Source organism: Ips typographus, linkage group LG4, assembly GCF_016097725.1.
Source record: "Ips typographus isolate SLU linkage group LG4, UJ_Ityp_2.0, whole genome shotgun sequence".
Lineage (NCBI taxonomy): Eukaryota > Metazoa > Arthropoda > Insecta > Coleoptera > Curculionidae > Ips > Ips typographus.
The window spans coordinates 3,465,840-3,487,389 of record NC_138425.1 but is presented as its reverse complement, the minus strand read 5'-3'; the positions used below and the strand labels follow the sequence as shown (position 1 = coordinate 3,487,389).

The window sequence follows — 21,550 nt, the reverse complement described above, 5'->3', positions numbered from 1 at the left end:
TTCATGTGTAACAGACTCATTTTCAAACATATCATATCATCCGGCCGGACAACTGATCCAGTGGTTGTGTCGACCACATGTTCCCTGTTATTTATAGCAATTATTCTGGCCTGTAGTGGCCGGTTGCAATAAGCTTTGTCAAGGGTGAAATGTCGCAGGAATTTCCTGAATTTCAATGTAATGGCGTTAATGTACCGCAACAAAGTTATAACTTTTCGGCAAAATTGAACTTTGCATAATCAATTCTCCTATACACGTCATGGTAAATAGATTCTAATTTTGATCCAAGAAATAACGGAGTAGCTGTGGTTATGCTTCAAAACAGGACAACTGCGTTTAAAATTGTGCGAATGATTCTAAACTGGAATGAAATTACGAATGAGAAATACTCGTAAGTGAACACGTATTAGTTGGTGTAATTTGGTCCACTTGCACTAGATAAGAGATCGGAATCAATCGTAATTGATATGATAACCACCTGATCACCATATTAAATCATTATACATTTTATATGGTAACATCTGAAATTACACTGAAATTACATAAAATGGCATGAATAAAGTTGATTAAATAAAATTCAAAATTAGCAAGCAAATAACCTAATAATAGTAATTATTTTCTGAGGAAAGGAAAGAAAAAAAATAAGTCGTCGCCACAAAAAAGGTTAGTTAGTTAATTAGGTTTAGTACAAACGTGTGACGTTAACAACCTTCTGTACCATAGGTCTGATGATGACTAAGAGCCTCTTCCACAGTCATCCCTGAACATCTTACTTACAAAATCTGAATAAATCTAAGCAAATACCTAATTTACTTACTTTTCTATGATTGTATATAATTTTCGATGCCTCTCTTCTGTGAGTTATTTTGGGATATTATGAAGAAGACATACGCTTTAACAATGTTTAAGATGAGGTAAAAACACAAAGCGTACCAATAAATAATGTACAGCTTGCTCCATTTGGTAACAGAGCTGATGTTCTAAGTGGTGCCCTCTCAGTGACACCTTTCCTAAAGTTGACAAAGGAAACAGAATATAATATTTCGTGTTACAGAAAGAGACAGTAAGTCTAAATAAAACCGTATTTATACGAAGGGCAAGGAGGGATGGAATGCTGAAAGCAAACAATTACGAAAGATATTGAAAGCCAAAAAGAGATTGTGCGAGATAGAGAACCATAAACTTCATAAGTTCTTACCATAAAGCTCAATACAGAGGAACAGAGTAATGTCAATGCTATACATTGATGATAGCTCTCTTCTATGATCTTCTTCTGAGAACTTCATCAATCACATTAGATAGGCGGACGACACTGTCGCCTTTGCTGGCAGTCTAAATGGCTTGCCAGAGTTGATGAACACGATAGATGGTGCTGATGAACAAAGTAAAACCAAGTTTATGATAATAAGTAATAAGGACATCCGAAACTGTCAACTGTTTACCAGAGTCTTATTATTATATATTAATCTTAAAAGCCACAATTTGAATCTAAACATCAAAGTCAGAATCTTTCGATGTTATATTTTCTCGACACTCTTCTACGGAGTAGTCATGGACATAGACAGAAGATAATCAAAAAAAAAAAAAAACTTGAAAGCATTTGAAATGTATACAGGAGAATTCAGAAAATCTCATGGGTGGACAGGGTATCTAAAGAGTCTGTACATTGAAGAATGAACAAAGGAAAGGAAGTGATAAACACTATAGAAAGAAGAAAACTTTAATATCTGGGCCTTATAATGCCAAACGAAAACAAATATCAGCTCATCAATAATTTTCAGGAAAAGGTCTATGGCAAGAGAAGACCCAGAAGGGGTAGTATAACAAAATTTAAGAACATGTTTTTCCAAAACGACCACTGAATTATTCAGACCAGCCGTAAACAAAGTCATCATAACCAGGATCATTGCCAGTATTCGGGACGAATAGGCACTTAAAGAAGAAGTTCTTACGGCCAATGAGTATAAGTTAGATCTGATGGCCTAGCCTTTTTGAAAACTACTCATCAGTGTTAAAGCGTAAGTTTCTATATTGAAACTTCTGGAAATTTTGTCGACAATTTACATGCTTTTGCGTTTTTTTCTGATTCATCTTGTTTTACTTTTGAACATATCTACTGGTAACATAGTCACATCTTTACCGAATTTAGCTTTACTTCTCTTAAGAAATCCTTTCTCTGCTTTCAAGAATTAGGTTCCAGCTAAGACTACTGGTTGGTCATTTGATTTGCTTGGAAGTGATGATAATTTTCAATTGCATAGCACTCACAACACTTTTAACTTGTATTGTTAACGTAATTAACACTAGTTTTTTTCTTTTCAGGTAATTTTCTTGGTTCTGGTTAGCAGTAGAAGGAAGTGTACCAGGGCATTTCTGGAACTGTACGAGCTAGAAAAGCCAAATAAACAGACTCATAAAGGTCTAAACCTCTAAACGTGAGTTTAGCAAGTTAACGTGCCAGCAGCGCCACATATTGATTCGGTATTTCCCTATATTTGAACGTGTATCTAGAAGCTATTGGCAAAATGGAAATAATAAATGAACACGGAGGCACAATTCAATTTAATATCGCGGGCCGTTCAATTTTGATTGCATAATTTCTCGATTTTGTTTTTAGGTGGAAGCTTTATTATTTCAAGCGTATGCCCCCACAAAAAATGCAAAGTACAAATTATTATTTCCGTAATTGTGGAATAACAGCATTTTGTATTTTTTTCTGCATTTTTTTGTGTTTTTAAATTATTTCTGCTTATGACATGATTTTTAAATTACCGACACTTATTACTTGTATGTGTATTAAATAATGTTGTACAAGAATCTTTTATACTGTTAGATAACATTAGCATCAACTGGCATTTACAGTGTTTAAACATTGGATTATCAAAGTCACGTGACTTGTGTCAACTGAACTTTACAGTGTTTTAAGTTTGAAAGTTGTATTATCAACGTCGCTTGAGGTGTATTTTACAACTGTCTAAATTTGATTGAGCATATTTTCACAGTTCGAACTATTTTCTATGATCACGTGACTGTTTTGACAAGGGTCAACTAGCCTTTACAGTTTTGCAAGCAGCAAATTTCATTATCAACGTCACCTGTCGTGGCTTTTACAATTTCTGCTTCAACTATCCAAATTTAATTTACCAAATTTTCAACGTTCAAACTACATTCTAAAAGTCACGTGACTGTTTTTGACAGGTTTCAACTGGCTTCTACAATGTTGCAACTTCAAAATTGCATAAGCAAAGTTACGTGACGTGCCTCTAACAAATTCAGTTTTACAATTGTCTGAATTTGATTTAACAAATTTTAACAGCTAAAACTATCTTTTATGGTCACGTGACTGTTTTGACAGGGGTCAACTGGCCTTTACAAGCTGTTGCAAGCTGAAAAATTGGATTATCCAAGTCACGTGACGTGTCTCTTAAAATTTAAGTTTTTGCATTTGTATTAATTTAACTCACCAAAACTTCATCAATTTTACTACTTTTTAAAAGTCATGTGACTAATTTTGACCAGGAATGGGCAATTTAACTACATACACCCGTAGGTAAAGTAGTTAATGTAAAAAATGTCGCTAATGAAGAAAATGTAATTAATTACAACATTTCATTCAGCGTTTGGCCGCGGCAGAAATATACACAAAAAAATTAAAATTAGAAAATAATTTAAAACTCTATATTTCTTGAAAAGTCACCTCAAAAAATACCCATATTTGAAATCAGAAAAATTTATGATTTTTCGATTAAGCCAATAAAATACAGGGTGTTCCATTTAAAATATTCAAAACATGTAACGAAAGGTTGATAATCAGATTCAGACGATTCAGGAAAGATATTGAAACTTTGCTAATTTGAATTAACCTGTCAGAGCAAACAGAGTTAGCTATTGAATAAAATATAAACAATCACTCTGTACAAAGTAATCCAAGCTGTAAAATGTTTTTATAGATATTCTACTCATTAAATGAAAACTCATAATACTCGTTATTTTACTAAAGAAAACTCCAGACTCTTGTTTAACCTCGCTTGTCACGAATGTAAGGTAAATTATAATCATTATATTCGCTGCAAACAAAGTGACAAGTTATAAATCCACCACTATTATAAAACAGCCATCCCTCACCACTTTATATAATAAACCATTATCACAGCAACTTTTAACGAGTTAGGAAGGCCTTGTCTGAGCAATAAAAGCAGAAAAAAATGAGAAATACGGGGGAAACTTGGAAAAACCTCTTTCAGTATGCTTCATGCGTTTTTAATTTCCCCGAAAGTTCTTCTTGTCTGGGGATGGCGCTCAACTTTACTTAGGTGTTATTATAAAAGTTTAATTTTATTATTCGAGACCTCCTGGTCGCACTTGAGAAAACTTGTTCTACCGAAACAGTATGGGTTAAACGTTATCTGGAAATATTTACAATGTTGGCTAGGAGGGTGCGTGATAAGAATGTATAATGGCTTTTTTGTTTTTATAGACAGTGGTTTTCTAGGAATTGCATCAATAATATAAATAAAGAAATTTCTTATTTAAGTTACTTTCAAATTTTGGATCACTAAGGTCAGGAAAGAGCAAAACCATGACAGCTAAAGCAAAACAAACTGATGATCTTAAAAAATTGAAAAAATTTAAAAATCTTCAGTTACCATCTGAAAGTGGTTGGTTTGGGCATTTTCCAGTTCCCAAACGACGTTCCTTGAACAGCTTTCCATCTTAATATATAAAATACTGGGTTTGACTTATAGCCAAATCAGAACACATCCTTCAGTTTACATGATATAACTCTTATAAGACAAACTTCCTAGCCCTCGCACTTTATGTAACTGCAGTAAAACTCGATTTCTACAAGGCAATTCCGGCCCTTACGTCCCCCCATATCTCACTGAAATGGTCCTTTAGGTGTCCCTTGTCTTAAAGTTTTAGGAAATTGAACTAAAGGGAATACGGTTTGGAACATGTAAGTTAAGGGTCGCCATTCTTGTCATTTTGTAACCAAAATTATTACTGCCCTAAGTAAACCATGCAAGTCGTCTTGTTTGATTAGTCCAGTGTAATAAATTATGTAACAGTCAATAAAGCAACTTTTAGCAAACAATTTGGTTATCTTCAGTGTCATCGTAGGTTATTTCCTCTCCGTTTCTCTCAAGCCTATTAAAGTTCCCTGCTGCTGCGTCAACTATCCCTCTCTCAGCTTATTAAACTCAATACGCCATAAACATCTTCAAACTTAATCTGAGACCTCGTACAAGCCCCGAAATCTTTTTGTCTAAATAACAACTTGCCAAGCAAGCCATGCTGAAGGGTAAATCCTCATCAAAGAGACGTCTTTTACATTCCCGGGGCCAATAAACCGTCTTATGGGATCTGGAAAGTAATTTAGTCGCATACAGAGACCGGGGCCGCCCATATTTTATGCTCCGCAGAGAATAGGCGCGTACTATAAATTTTTTATCACTTGTTCTCTGCAATTCTTTCTAGTTGATTGGATTTATGGCGTTGCGTTTACGTGCTGTTTAATAATTTAGAAATAGACGGGAATATCGGATAGAAGAAGTCTTCTAAAAATATCCAATACAGTGTCGTAATAAAGATGGGTGATTTCTCTAGAAGACTGAACGAAAGCAATTTTGCGATTATATAATAATAGGTAATGTGTAGGGGGAAGAAATTTGAATTTGTAACTAATAAGCATTTTTGATTTGATTGCACATCCAAATACAACAATATTCAGTCTGAAAAACTACATTTACCTTTTTACATATTCTATTGAAATCATCCATTCAGATAGGGTTGCCAAATGCAGCAAAAACCTGCATTGCCAAACGAATTGGATTGCTGATCCAATTCGCTGATAGTTTTCTAATACGGCCAGTGATATCTCGGTTGTCCACAAACCTCGCTTCGATAAATGGATCACACCACTTTGCGGTGTTACTTTGGCCTTGCTGAACGTTGATCGAATTGCAATGACTTCCAAACAATAGATACCCGATTTAGAACTCAAAGTCAAAACGACCCAACTTTTTTGCATATTGTTGTCTGTTGATTGAAATATCCATAGATTCTCGCAAGATGTTTCGGAGAACTTTCCGTTTTTGTCTTGTATAACAGGCGTTGTAGGTCATCTTCGTTCTCAGCTATGAGGATTATATCATCTGCATAGCATAATACTTTAATGGTGAAATTGCCCATCCTATACCCAGCCTTCACTTAACTAACATTTGTTCCATAATGATGTTGAACCGGGTAGGAGGCTGTCCCCTTGTTGTATGCCCATATTGATTTGGAGTTTCTCGGATCATCATCCAGAGTCCATCGTTCGTATTTATTCTTGTTCTACTTGTGCTATTCAGTTCTTATATAATTCTTTGATGCAGCTAATCAATGATGTTCTGGTCTAGAATCTTAATTACATCATCTAGTCGAATGCCTTGGTTAAATCCACATTACAAAATTATTCACTACAGTTTATTAAATATTAAAATATTATAGTTCGGACAGGCATTTGTTCTGTTTTTTATGTCGAATTTCACAGGCTTTGAACACCAATTTTGCCCGTTTGTTTCCAAATTAAAAATAATTTTCCACATATAATATAGTGTGTTTTAACTCGCAACGCTATTTGGATATGAAATTTAATTATTAAAATATGTTTTTCTCAACAGTTTATATACCTACAGCCGCTCACATTTCACGCTTTAAATACAAAGCCGAAGGATTTATTATCATTATGGTTCTAAAACATTATTCTGGTATGTAGTTTACATGTAGGTGCGTTGCATCATTTTACACCGAAATGATTTATTAGTTGCGGTTTAATGTTAGATGCTATTGTAGTATTAAAGCAGGAAAAGGTTGTTATGCTTATATATTATGGTAATATGCAATTTAATTTCCTGCTCATTCTTTTCATTAGGCGTCAAGTAACGCCTCTATACATTTATCTATTTTATGCACATTTTTATATTCTTGTCAATTTTAATTTCCTGTTGCTGTTTATAGTTTACACAAGATTCTTAAATCTTAATAATTTAATATGGTAGAAATCAAATATCTGCCATTCTTAAACCGCTATATTTCCGATTGTCATACGCCCCATTTTAATTAAAATAATCATCATTACGGTTATTGCTATTTTAGAAACGATAAATATTCGGCAAAATTACTGTTTTAGAAAATATTAATATTTCGTTAATAATAAATCAAACGGAGCATAACGTAGACAATATTCATTAGAGCCCGTGTATGCGATTTAGGAGGTATCACAGTAAATGACAAAACAATTAATAACTTGCGCTATGCAGATGATACTGTCCTTCAGGCTGGAAAAATTCGTGAAATTACAAGAACTGCTAAACAGGATCGGCACTTCCAGTCGACATTTTGGCTTGACACTTAACACAAAAAAGACCAAACCAAATAAATGATTATAACAAACAACAACGCTCCGCAAGAACACCTGCTCTATGTAGATGTAGAACAATTAGAGAGGGTTACATGATATATGGGTACAAGCATTACCTGCACCGCTGATTATTGCTCCGAAATCAAAGTCCGTTTAGAGAAAGAACGTGCAGCTTTTGTCAAAATGAGAAATATACTCTGAAGCTGCGACTTAAACATAGATCTTAAAATACGCATGCTGAAATACTATGTAATCCCGCTACTGTACTGTGGCTTAGAAACTTGAACACTTAACAGAATGCACGAAAGGAAAAAATAGGCATTTGAGATGTGGACCTACAGAAGAATGTTCAGAATATCGTGGGTAAAGAATACGACCAACGCAAGTGCTTACCAGAATGTATAAAGTGCTGGAGGTGTTAAAGGAACTGAAGAGAAGGAAGATCATCTAGGTCACATAATGCGGGGCTCAATATATCAGATACTCCATTTGATAATCCAGGGGAAGATTCTGGGCAAACGATCGGTTGAAAATAGAAGAATGTCTTGGCTGCGGAATCTGCGAGAATGGTTCAACATGTTTTCTGCAAATCTATTCAGAGCAGCCGTTTTCAAGATCAGGATTAGAAGTGATTTGACAACGCTGTAAACAAACTTTTTCTATTCTTCTTGAAGACATCATAATGATGTTAGCGATATTGAAAAAGCTACATGAAGAAGAAGAATAGAAAAAGTTTGTTTACAGCGTTGTCAAATCACTTCTAATTTCTCAGAATTTGCTTTCGGGCTGCGACAAAAATGATCAAAATAAAATTTTGCTATCAAATGGTTCAGACACTCTGAAATATACATATTTAGCAAGTGCCATTGGTTTGAGAAGCCGTCCGTATGACCAAATTTAACTAATTACATAGATAGAAAACCGTTCAGTAAAACTGTGTTTAACATAAACCAAAAATCATATGAAGAGAAAAGTTCCATTTAATGCTTTTCAGTCCAAAACAGGGTTCAATTAAAAAACGCTTTGTTACAGGTAATTTTACAGATTTTCCATACTGCAATATTAAATCCATCCATTATTATTTTGCGTTTATTCAAGTAGTATTAAATGCCGCGAACATTTGATTCGATTTGAAAATAAATAACACATAAAAGAATAGAAAATTAAAAAAATATAGTACAAGCAAAAGTATTCTTAGCTATTTAAAGAAATATTGTAAAAAATTTTATTTATTTTTAGTGGGTATACAACTGACTTTTTTTATAGGTAAAATAAAACAAATTTATCTAAAATGCCCGCATATGCTCCACCCATATCACAAGTTATAAAAGACAGAGAAAAACATTTTGTTCATTCCAATTGACTGACAGGACTCTATTTTTTACTGAGACAATTTCGACCTGACAAGGCGTCACAAGAGACTCTGCAGTAATGCGATTTCTCAGGTTTCGAAAAAAACCTTTAAAAGATGAACATATAGCAGGTTTTTATTTTCTTTCGCGCAGTATAATTCACGCAATAATTCCAGTTAAAAGAAAATTTATATCGCAATTAAAAAGTTAAAATTCTCCCCTTTTAAGGACCCATTTCACTTTCATAAAAGTCCCGAGCAACCTGGCACTGGCAGGAACGATGGATCGTCCTGGATGGCTGACGTGTGGCTGCCCCCAGAGACTTTCAGAAGTGATAAATATGTTTCTCTGCCTTCATAATGGGAGTTTTTAGCTTTGCTTAACTTTTGGAGAGTCATTAATTATTAAAACGTCTTTGAGTGTTCTAAAGGTGCGCGGATGGAATTCTTTCGCTTGAACGGCTTTATCTTGTGATAAAAATTTAACAATGTAATAAAAACATAGGTTACGGGCGTCCCCATGAAGATTATCCACATAAACTATAAAACGTTCGCGCACGGAGAGTATAAATAATACCTTAAAACTGGCTCAGTCCGATGAATTGTAGGTATATAGCCACTGTGACCGTAAAACTCTAAAAGCTTCGGACGTAAAATCGCGCATTAAGTGGCAATTTTATTTGAATGAAATAATTTTCAATGTATCTTTTAGAAAGCCTTTTTATATCACGGGTCAGCATAAAATAATCTGAATTTCAAGAAGCGAAAAACTTTTTCAATTTTAGATCTGACGTATGTTAAAGTAATCTGCGTGAATAAATGGATTGGCGCACCGGGAAAATCGATAAGGAAAGTGTTGAGGGTGTCATTCACGGGAGTCCCGACAAAAAAAAATAATCACATTCAGGGTGAGGGAGATTCATTCAATATTTACCCGACCTGGATGGAAGTTTGACAGGGAGGTTACGTTCAGGTTGTCCAACTTTAGATTTTCTTACCATAATACAACTTTTTGTTTGGTTTGTAGTCTTTCTGATGAGGTAAAAGATTTTTTTTCCAACTGAAAATAATACGCACTTAGTTAATAATTCAAACGAAGTTTAAAGATTATTGATTTAATTTGTTATGATCCTCACAGTTGTATACTTCATATCCTGAAGTGTCGTGATCCTATGACTTTCGCTCATATTGCCGAGCTGGCGATCTCTCTCCACTTATCTTTATCAGAAACGCATCTTATATTGGAGTTAGACAAGGTTGCATTCTTTCACTTGCCTGATTTAACGCTTATAGCGAATACGTCATAAGAGAGGTTCTAGAAGAGTGGCAAGGCGGAATACCGGTTGGTGGAAGACGGATTAACAACCTTCGTTACGCCGACGACACACTGATCATAGCGTCAACAATACCAGAAGTAACGGAAATTATGATCAGACTGTCTGTTATTAGCGAAAAATATGTCTTAAAAATAAATAAATCTGAAACGAAAATAATGATAGTTGATAGACAAGACAACAGTTCTCCACCAATATCAGAAATTACAGGCTATGAAGTGGTAAATTATTTCAATTATTTTGGTTCCTTGATTACCAACACTGGGAAATGTGAAAGCAAAATAATATCAAGTTAAATAAAATATGGAAAGACAGTTCTATCACCAAAACCACGAAACTCCGTCTAGTTGATGCTCTTGTCTTCCCCATTACAACGTACGCAGCGGAAACATGGAGTTTAAACAAAGCAGATAAACAGAGAATAGAAGCTTTCGCAAGGTGGGTTTATAGACGACTCTTAAGAATATCGTGGACAGAACACCGAACCAACGTATCCGTATTACAAGAAATTGGTCCACTTTCAAGGCTGCTAAACAGAATAAACCGCATGTATCTGCAGAACCTTGGCATATAGCTAGAAGATCAGGAACGACTAATCATAAAAAGAAAAGTAGAAGACAAACGCTCAAGAGGCAGATCTCCAACTAGATGGAATCAACTGCTGAATCAAATATGGTGTCACTACATCCTTTGGAGGATAATGGAAAGAGGAGGAGGAGGAGCTTCTTATTTGAAACTTCTTTATTTGGCTTGGCAAACGCCTCCTGGGTCTCGTTCCGTCAATTATGAGTTTTTCCAAACTATATTCTTCACATGTCCAAAGTGAATGTGAATTTTTTTTGTTACCATGGTTGACAACCTTTTGTTAATATTTAGCTCTTCTAGAATTGACACATTGGTTCTATGAGCGGTCCATGGGATTCTCAAGAGTCTTCTCCAGAACCACATCTCAAAACTATCCAGTTTAACGGTGACTGCAGATTCATGCCTCCGCTCCGTATAGTGCTATCGGAAAGACACGAGTTTCGACAAGTTTGCACTTTATTGGAGTGGTTATCTGCTTGTCTCTCTGAATTTTATTTAATTTTTTTCATGACGGATTTGGCCAGAGCTATTCTTATTTTAATTTTTGTAGACCAATTGCCGTCTCTATTTAAATGAACACCCAAATAAATTATTTCTTTTACAGTCTACATTGTGCACTCCTGATGTTCTGTCTACTTGGTTGGTGTGATCTATTATCATTAACTTTGTTTTTTGTCGGTTTAGTTTCAAACTCTTCTACTCTTTTTAGCTTGGTCATTCCTTGTTTACCCTTGGCTATAAATGTAGTGTCATCAGCATAACGTAAGTTGTTTATTGTCCTGTCGTAGACCATTGCCGTAGTATTTTTGTATAGATTTTTTAAAAGAAGAACCAGGTGTTGAGGAGTGTCGCCAGTTAATACAATATCAAAGCCTTGCTATAATCTGGAAAGCAGAAATATGCTGGTTTCTGAAATTCCCTTTTTTTTCAATGATTTGACTCACGTTCAAGATTTCTTCCCTTGTGTCTTTACCGTTGACGAAACCAGCTTGTTACTGTGGTATCTGCAATTCCAGAAAAATTGTGAGTATTTTTTTCTCGTTCGTTCTATAGATGCTGCAATTTAGATTGGATTTTTTTTATGCAGAGTAATAAATGTTATTACATATTCTCCACAAGAGATCAATACCTTTTGTATTAAGCTATTTTAACATTTCTGCATTTATATTATCTTCGCCTGTGGTTCAGTCGTTGGTTTCTTCTTTTGTCCCGACCATAGTTGTTTTGAAGATTTGCACACACAATGTATCTGAATCGGACAGAAGGCATAAGTAATGCGCACTAGATAAATAATTGAATGTAAAACACACTAGTGAGTAACATATACTATAACAGCTTTGCAGATGATACAGCAATAAGGGCAGGGAGTTTATTATTTCATATGTTGCAGAGTTAAACTAAAATTCTTGATAGCTGTCACGTCATGGCAAATACACAAGTTTTGAAATATCAGATAGTCGAAAGGATACTAAACTGTTGATCTGGGTGGCTAACCAAGCAAGTTACTGCTTTAAAATAGTTTTTAATTATTCATCCCACTTTCCGCACATAAACAACAAAATTTTTAATAAAGCTCATAAACCTGGTATCTAATCTGAACTAACACTGAAGATAAGCAAACAACATTAATAGGCCATACTAAATTATTTCTATCAAATCATTTACTACTTTCAGTAAAGTACGCCATAACGTAAATGGAACATATGGCTTGCGTGGATTGATTGTGCCAACTGGCTTTTTAATAAAAGATTGGAATAAAACTTTGAAAACTGAAAGAAATAAAATATCGCAAAATAAATCTTTTGAAGAGTTTAAGTTATGGAAAGGCGCCTGTCTCGAAAGGCTCTGCTACTACTATTTCGTATACAATAAGAAACCTTAAGATACTTACGATTTTTATTTGTTATTTTCAAGCAGGTTTTGAATTTATGTTCGTTTTAGTTTATTTTTGAGTCAATTTGAAGGAATAGTTTGACGAGGTGTGTCTGTGGTGAAAATTTAACACCTCCAACTTAAGGCGTTCCTGAGATATTCAAGCCTACTACATTAACCGCCGCCCACATTACCCAATCACCAAGTTTTCCATTAATTGATTACCTTCAAAACATCAAAGAAATTCAATCAAACAGTTACATATGTTAAAAAGGGTTTGGCAATGGACATTTCTGTCAGCAGTTTAATTAGTAAAGTAAAATAGAACGAAGGGAAATAACTTTATGAACATTAGGGTTATAATTACTTGGGTTGTAAAAGAAATTAATTCAGACAGCAAACGTTCCAACTTTCTAAATTGCTAGCGTTGTTAGATGAATATATAAAGTGCTTAGAAAACTGGATACGTGTCGCAACTTATTAGAATAACTATGATTATTAGAAGAAAATTGAGTAAATATGTGGATATGTCTGTAAAACCTACAATATGTGCCCAAAAAACTTCCGTTTACGACTAGTATAAATTATTCGCTGTAGAATTTCACATATCAGCAATCAATTATTTTGCTAGTGGAACATTTGTAAAGTCAACCCATCATAATTCCCAAGCGCAAACGCCATTTTCTAAACGATTTCGTTTGAAAGACGCTTATTTATCAGCGTTTGCAGGGCGCATCAGACTATCGCGAAATGCTTTAGTAAAACGCCCCAAAGTCGTAAATTATAATGTCAGCAACTGCGCATCCCGTAACGCAAACAGTCCATCAAAATTTATAATTTCTTAGCAGATCGAAACTGCTGGCATTTAGTAGGATCTAGATACAATGCTTGAGTAAGTCCTGCCAAACTGGTAAAAGGAAACTATTTCTGGAATTTGCTGGTAATAATCGAGACGGAAAAGTCATCACGATTTCCTAAAAGTTTAACAACTCGTCGAGGCAATCAGTGGGGGGAGATTAGCAAATTTCTGTTCCATTCATAAGGCCTGACCTAGTTCTGGTCTACGAGGTTAAATTTTAACTTTATTTATAGTGAAAAAGGTTGATCTCGGCAATAAAGGTCTAGTTGGAGACTAATTAGATTCCTAAACTTTTCTTCCTTTCTGCACAACTATTTTGTGATTATAATATAATCTAGCTAACTAATCATTCAAGCCTGAATGAGTAAGTGGGCCACACTTTGAAAGGGCAATAATTTTCCTGACGATGTATGGTGCTGGCACAGAGTATGTTCTGATTTTTGCACATAAAAGTTGAGCTTTTTAGAATTAAAATAAAAATTATACAGAGTAATCAATTGTCAGATATATTCTGCTTAAATTGTAATAACTTCCTAGATCTAAAGTTCATAACAAGCACGGTTATCAATAAACTACATATGAAGGAGATTTTTGCTAAACGTACTCAATTTTTAACAGTCACACTTCCTTCTTCCGCCTTTTGCGGAATTCTGGGTGGCCTAAGTTGCCTCAATCGTGGTAAATTGAGTAAATTATATCACGTGGGTTTACTGTGTTAGGACCTAAAAAAAAAATTAGAGGTTGAAATTAATACTAAAATTATAATAAATTAATACTAATTCCTCGACCATTCGCTTTTGTCGATTTTCTGACTCATCCATTGGGTACCAGCCATTTTCTGGATGTGATCTTTCTACCTCGTTCTTAGCTATCCTTTCCTTTTAGTTGTTCTGGGTTCGACTCAGTTGTCGGCCTGATCCATCTTCCATCATCTTCATGATCATCATACTTTTCCTGTTGCTGCGTTCATTTGTAGACCGTAGCTTCTTGCGGCACTGCTTCACTGCTGAAGTATGGTCTTTACATTTTTTTTATAGAGTAAAAATCAACAGATGGGTAAAAATGGTTGTAGTGATGCTACGATTGGATTTTAATGTGGTTAATACTGGTAACTAGCTGATTTTACCTGATATTTGCCTAAATGCTGTTAAACAGTTGCTAACTTCACAACAGCTACCTAGAAAACATTTTCATAAAGCATCCAGCACATTATTTTTAAATTTGATAGTGTTCTTGATATTAAAAAAAATTGTTTCTATTTCTTGTTTGAGCAAACCTCACTTGACAGATTCTGTAAAAGGAATTTTGTTCTAAATTTAACCGCTTAAACTGCTTAGAAGACTACCACTTGTGCCTTAAGTTTACATCATCAAATCATTTGGTGTAAAGCATTCCGGAAAGGCAGGAAATGATTGAACTTTATTTTAACGTGAAAGTGCGGCCGCAGAGCAATTCAATCAACGGCATGCTGACAAACACGTTCCCGGCAAAATTGTACGTGAATTGGAGGCTTAATTTCGGAAAATTGCTTCTGTGCAAAATAAGAAGAGCGAGTTTGGAAATTAAATATTAAATGAACACGTGGAAATGACCGGTTTGGCGCATGAAATAAACTGCTATCTAAATACAAGACAACTGACTGTTTCAACGACCATTAGTCGTGCAAGTGCGCAGAGAGCAATAAAATTACAATTTCCGTTCGATTATGATTCGATTATCCTTTAAATTGGGTCGTAGTATTAATGTAATATTCAATAATAACAGAATAATTTATTAATACATTAACTGACTCAATAACTGTTTTCTTGATGGAGATTTGACTAGTTAGACAGGTATGAAAGTTCCTGAATAAACTTCTTAGTGTAAAGTCGCCTATCTGATCTAAAAAATGTATGTTAATTTCGAATTTTATTACATTAAAATGGAAAATATTTAGATAAACTTTTCCATGTATTACTTTCTTCTTTTTACTTCTTTTACTCAACGTGTTTAACCTATATCATTCAAGTAAGTTGCATGTGTTTGTTCTAAATCTTATCTTTCCAGTTTTATTTTTAGCAATAAATTTGTAGCAAAACCAAAGACCAGGGTCACAACATTTACAGAGCAAGTTAGCGGGGCGCCAGGGCGGCTCCATATATTGATCGACCCGTGCCGGATCCAGACGGTATTTTGATGCAACTGTGTTAAATGTAAACACGGAAGCCGTTCGGAAAGATAACTGCAAATATGTCTGGGCAATAATCATCGCACATGTTTGCTATTTTGTTTGCCTGGCTCGCGTCGCGCTTTAATGGCATGTAAGTGTTATGCGAGACGAGCATTATCCCCCCTGAATGGGTAAATATGATAAAAGTTTGTTTGCGCTGAAAGTTAAGTTGCAGAAATCAGAACAAAAAAAAAACAAATGAGATAAGGAGAACAATAATAGATTATTGAATATGATTGATGACCTATGCTGATACCACTTTTGTATAATATATGGCTATGGGAATTGTCTCCAGTATAAGAATATCGAGAAAGATGTCCACAAGAGCATCAATCCCATTAGTTTGCCCCAGCAGATACCATCCGACCGCATGAAGTTAATGTTGACGACGAAGAAGCTATAATTATATTTCAAGTAACACGAAGATCAACATAGTGGTGGGTACCAAACTCCAAGCCTTCTCTCTATTATGTTCAGAAGAAGCAGTACAGCGATTAGTGGGTATTGTCATTAGATATTGCAGAAACATGACTTGTTTCACATGTCATTTGGTCTGGTAAATCTTGTTTTCAGGAGATGAGGTCAGGGTAGCTCGTCCCCAATAAAAGAAAGTACAATCCTCTTAGCTGACTGACCAAATATATTATATCTAGCTATTGCATTGTTATTGGATATTGCAGAAACATGACTCGGTTCACATTGCATTTGATCTGGTAAATCTTGTTTTCAGGAGATGAGGTCAGGGTAGCTCGTCCCCAATAAAAGAAAGTACAATCCTCTTAGCTGACTGACCAAACATATTGTATCTAGCTATTGCATTATTCTCAACAGCATTAGTGCTGTTCAGCAAACCTTCTTAAACAGTCATTGGCGTCCAACCAGTTTGTAGAAAAACTACCACAAAGACAAATACTTTAGACATCAAAATGTGAATGTTTAGGTAAATAATTTAATAGACAATCTGAGTTACTAGACTACAAAATCTCTCTGCTTATTTAATTTTGAACCATCAACAGTAAACCGAACGTCGTTACAAAGTTAAAAGGCTTATAGAAAAACCCTAATTAGGAACATACAGGCCCAGAAAACTGTCTTTCTAGAGTGATGGATTGGACCATTTTTTATCCGTTTCCCAAAACGAGGGTTAGAACAAAACACGAAACAGAGACGCATTTCACTTGAAATTGGTCATCGACCCGCAAACGTTTTATTGTTAAGATCACTCAGACATTCAAGCCTAATTCGAGTACGACGCAATGTAATGAAGTGGGTTGACCTCGAGAGTAAATCTTTCAACAATGCGGTTAAACCATTTGTCACAATTACTGTTACGCTTAAGCATTCATATGCCGAGACTCCCGGCAATGCTCAAATATTTAGAGGTTATTGTAGACGAGGCACCTCAAAATTGTTAGGCGCCAAAACAACTGTACGAAAGGTCACAAAAGTGCCACGAAGTAGTTTTGTTTGTGTAATAACAGTAATAAGCTTTTGGTTTAAATTAAAGTAACTTTGCCTTTACAGATTACTACTTACTTTTTACGGTTGCTATTCTGTATATTTAAACATCTTTTCTTTCTTTCCATTTATTTTTTTTTGTCGTTGGGTAAACCGGAAAAACTTCTCTCCAATTGCATGAGGAGATAGAGCGGTAGAGGGTTGAAGTTTCACCTACCCTTCTAAAAGATTAAACCGATCCGCCTTATCAGATTACATAGAAGCCCTTCTGTGTTAAATACCAACATTTTTCTTATAATTTCTTTACAATTTACATACTTAATTAACGCAAATTACTCACCAAGTAGTCTTATCGTTAAACTTATTCTGCTATTTACATTTTACAGTTTCGCCTGATTGGCTCACGCTAGCTTTTCTCCCTAATCACTCCTTCTCCCCATTAATTTGCTATCCCTGTTTTCGACATATTCGATTTTTCTCCTTTGGTCAAACTAACCTCCTCTCATCTTATATTTTTCTCATTTCTCATCATTTTTCAACAGCTTCTTTCAGCAGGCTTACCCGAAAAGCTTCTCACCGCTCCCATGCATTTCCGCTGATAAAGTCACACATTTCCTCAATATTCTAACCTCTTCTTATCCATACTTTTCTTATTCCTACACAACTCACATAACTTGCTTAATGATGTATTTACCTTAACTTTCACTCTCTGGATGTCCAACGAAACCTTTAAGATGTCTTCCTTCTGTTATGTCTGTCCATAACTTTTCGTAGGGAAAGAGCCCCTCATCCAACATCCCTTTTTTTCTATATTCCTCACTTTCGACCCTCTTCAATTCACTCAATCCAGGGTAATATTTCCCATTATCTCATTTTTTGAATGTAATCAGACAACGGTGCAGAGGACAGGAGTATTACACGCTTGCTTCATTGACCATCGATTAGCTATTCATTGCTTTAACCATCAAAAGATCGAAAATCTGAGAAAAACCGGAGTCGACAAACAAGGCTTATGCGTTATGTCAGAACTCTATTGGCACCAAGCTGCAAGAGTCCAAATAAATAGAACAAACAACATCAGAAGATATGTGGATCAGAAGGAAAGTTCGACAGGGTTGCGTCTTGTTTCCGCTCTTGTTCATTCTGTATTCAGAATCCATATTTAGGAAAGCAGGAAACGAAGTCCAATGTAGAATCAAGATAAATAGAACTGCGATAAACAACATTAGACGCTGACGATACCGCTCTAATAGCAAACAACGAACAAAAGGTACACAATTTAGTCAATTCCGTAGTTTTTTGCATTTAAATGACTCCAATTTAAAAGTACCGAAGCGCACCAAAAACCCTGTTGGACATTTTATCGCTTTGTTCACATTCATCTTGGTATAGTTGGACCATTACCACCATCCAGAGGATTGCGTTACTGTTTTACTGCTATCGATCGTTTCACACGTTGGAAAGAAGCTATTCCAAAGGACATCACTGCGAACACATTGGATTTCACGTTTTAGAGCTCCTATGACCATCCAGAAACTCAAGAGCAGTTTCAATTTGGCAACTTCAGCACAACCGCTACGCACTTACTCCCGGAAGAAAAAGGTCCGTTTCAGTGACCAGGCAGTTTGAACTGGACTATAGCCAAGTTACTTGGGGTGGGAGTACCTGTGACCGCCACTATACCTTTCCCTGACCACCTGGGGCTAACTAACCTAGATTACCTGAAGTTCCACGGCACGACGAACTTTTGTTTGGTGACGTGTTCAATTTTCAATTTTCTTCTTCCTCATCTTTTCTAGTTCTGTTCTTTTACCATAGCAAGTGTAATGTGTACATTTTCCTCCCCTTTCCCATTCTTTTGATATTCTCTTTGTGCCAGCGTTCTATGCATGTGTCAGTTAACCACTACAAGGCTCTTCCTAGAGTTTCATCCACGTTTAGATCCAACGTGTTAAAGCTCTTCTTCCATTTTTGGACCGAATCATTTTTCTTTTGGTAAGAAACAGAGTTCGACAGTCAGTGAGTTTATACTTAGAGTATTGTATCAACATTCAATTCCTTTCTAGTCAGGTAATTATTTTTTATGGAGTTTTAAACATTAAACAGGTGCTTTCCCTTTGCTTAACAGAACCCATTCAGTATTTACGGAGACAGTTAAAAGATTTGAGGTAAGCCTCCATAGGGTCGTTCAGGCTCAAAAGGTTTAATTAAAAATTAGAAGAGCGTTAGACCCTTTTTCAGTTATGTGTACAATTCAAAGCGTGTCCTTTCAGGTTATGAAAAAAACGTTTTTCGGTTAACAAAGAAAAAATTTGAAACGGCCGCGTTGCACCGGTCGCCTGTCTTCCCGCATAAATCAAAACGCCATTCCAGAAAAATAAATCCCAACCGGAATGTTAGGCTAATATAAATCCCGACCAACGCGGGCCAAAAAAAGCCGTTTTGCAACTGAAGGAAATATATCCGAACGGCGAAGGTCCCGCAAAAACCAGTTCGCGTTTGCATTTCCGTATAGTTTCAGTTTTCTGTTCAGTGAACAGGACGGCATTATGATAAATCTAATTGTCTGTAAAATTTTAGAAATTCCCTCTTTAGACCGTATGTTTGGTGCGGGATGGCTCCCTGCGGTGCCATGTGTGGATTGATAAGTGCCTCGAAAATTGTATTCTTTTACTGTACGATGTTTTAAAAAATTATTTTCATACATGATAGAAATTTTTACATAACTTATAGGTCCGCTTTTATAAAACAATATCAATTTTGTTTTGTTGCAAAAAAATATATTATCTATTACTTCATGTATAGTAGCCATCTCACTTTAATTTATAGCCAACTTTTACGGAACTCAGTACAGAAAAAGTTTGCCTAAAAGCCAAGCATTTCAAGAATCTGTGATTTTTGCTCATTAAAAATATATATAGACTTTTCAGAACCGGTGCAACTCTTGTTCGCTTTCATTAGAAACCTTTGAAGGCAAAAACTTTTCAGACGCCCTGATTAGACAATGAAAATTTTATGAATACGTTTCCTACTTTATCGAAAGAGCGCGGAAATAAAATTTTTCCTCGATAGGTTCACCCTGACTGCTGAATATTTAATAACACATTAGTGTTAAAGGAAACAAACCATGAAGACTAAGTCTCGGAATGGTTTTATATTATTGTTTCCTGTATATCCTCATTTTGGGACAATGATCATTATCGGCCCTTAGAAGTACGCCACATTTTAAAAATTCTTAAATTAGGTAAAAGCCGTATTTTTTAAAGTGGCTGTGTAAAGTAGTTCTGTTAACAGAGTACTCATAAAAACATCTTCTAGTTAAAATTTTGGTTCTCCTTTTTATTCATTCCTGATCTTGAAAAATGTGCTGACAATACTGTAATTAATAGTTCATAGACGAAAACGTAATACGTTCTTTCTTTTGAATCCCAAAACACTATTTCTGCATTTGACACATTAATCATAGCTCCACACTTCACTGAATCGATGCATAAAAGTGACATTTACCGTTCATCAACTTACAGTTTTCGATCAAGCAAGAAACTTCCTAGCTTTACGACATTGTTTTCCAAGTTAACGAAATCCACACACAAAACATTAATAATGAGTTATGACGGAAAGTTATTTTCTTACTTTTCATAACGATTTGTTTTCGTGTCGGTTTAAATTGCCTTTGCCAGTGATTGATCGGCTGTCTGCAATTATTAAATCTACGCTACGGGTAGATTAATTGACGGATGATCCGATAATCGTTCTGTTTCTGCAGATTTATCGAAACAAATTTCGTTTTCCCTTCAACTGGTTTCGACGTTCCAGTAAATGTATACGCACCCAAATAATTTCCTGTTTTTAATGCTGAAATATTCTATTTACTATAGGGAACTCCCTAAGAGAAAAGGATTTCAATTTGTGTTTGCAGGAGGAAATGCAAGTTTCAGTTCAACTTCTGTTTATGCTGGATTAAAAATTGTTATAAACAATAATTTATTTAATAATTTGCCAAGTTGTTATTTGGTTAGCTTTTATCGTCCTGGCAATTTATTAGTAGTATATCGAAACGTTTATTGGCGCATCTGGATAGGCGACATTATTATTAATAATTTGGATAAAATCCGCTAGCAATTATAACGATTCGCTAATGAATGAACGTATTTGATATAGATAATGCACCGAATCGGAAGTCGATGGGTAATTTCATTTAGTGATAAAATTATTTGAAACTGCGTTTACGTATTATTTAATTACGTTAAATTAGCGTGGATGGGTATTGTGTGCTCATTTATAATTTTGTCTCATTTCAAATGATATTTGAAATTTAAAGTGTTTAACTGTAAGATTAATTGAAGTCACTGATACAAAAACCTTCATCATTTTGTTTATATTAATGAAATGTGAGTGTCAAATCATGATCATTTTTTATTTTCAAAAATACTAAGAACTTGATTATTTCAAAAAATACTCAAAAAATAATGGTAAT

General features: G+C 35.1%; 1 protein-coding gene across 1 annotated transcript in view; it reads left to right on the top strand.

Moving 5' to 3' along the window:
* Nlg3 (Neuroligin 3) overlaps positions 1 to 21,550 on the top strand; it is a 197,420-nt gene that overhangs the window by 74,181 nt on the left and 101,689 nt on the right. The gene's annotated exons all lie outside the window — the stretch shown is intronic.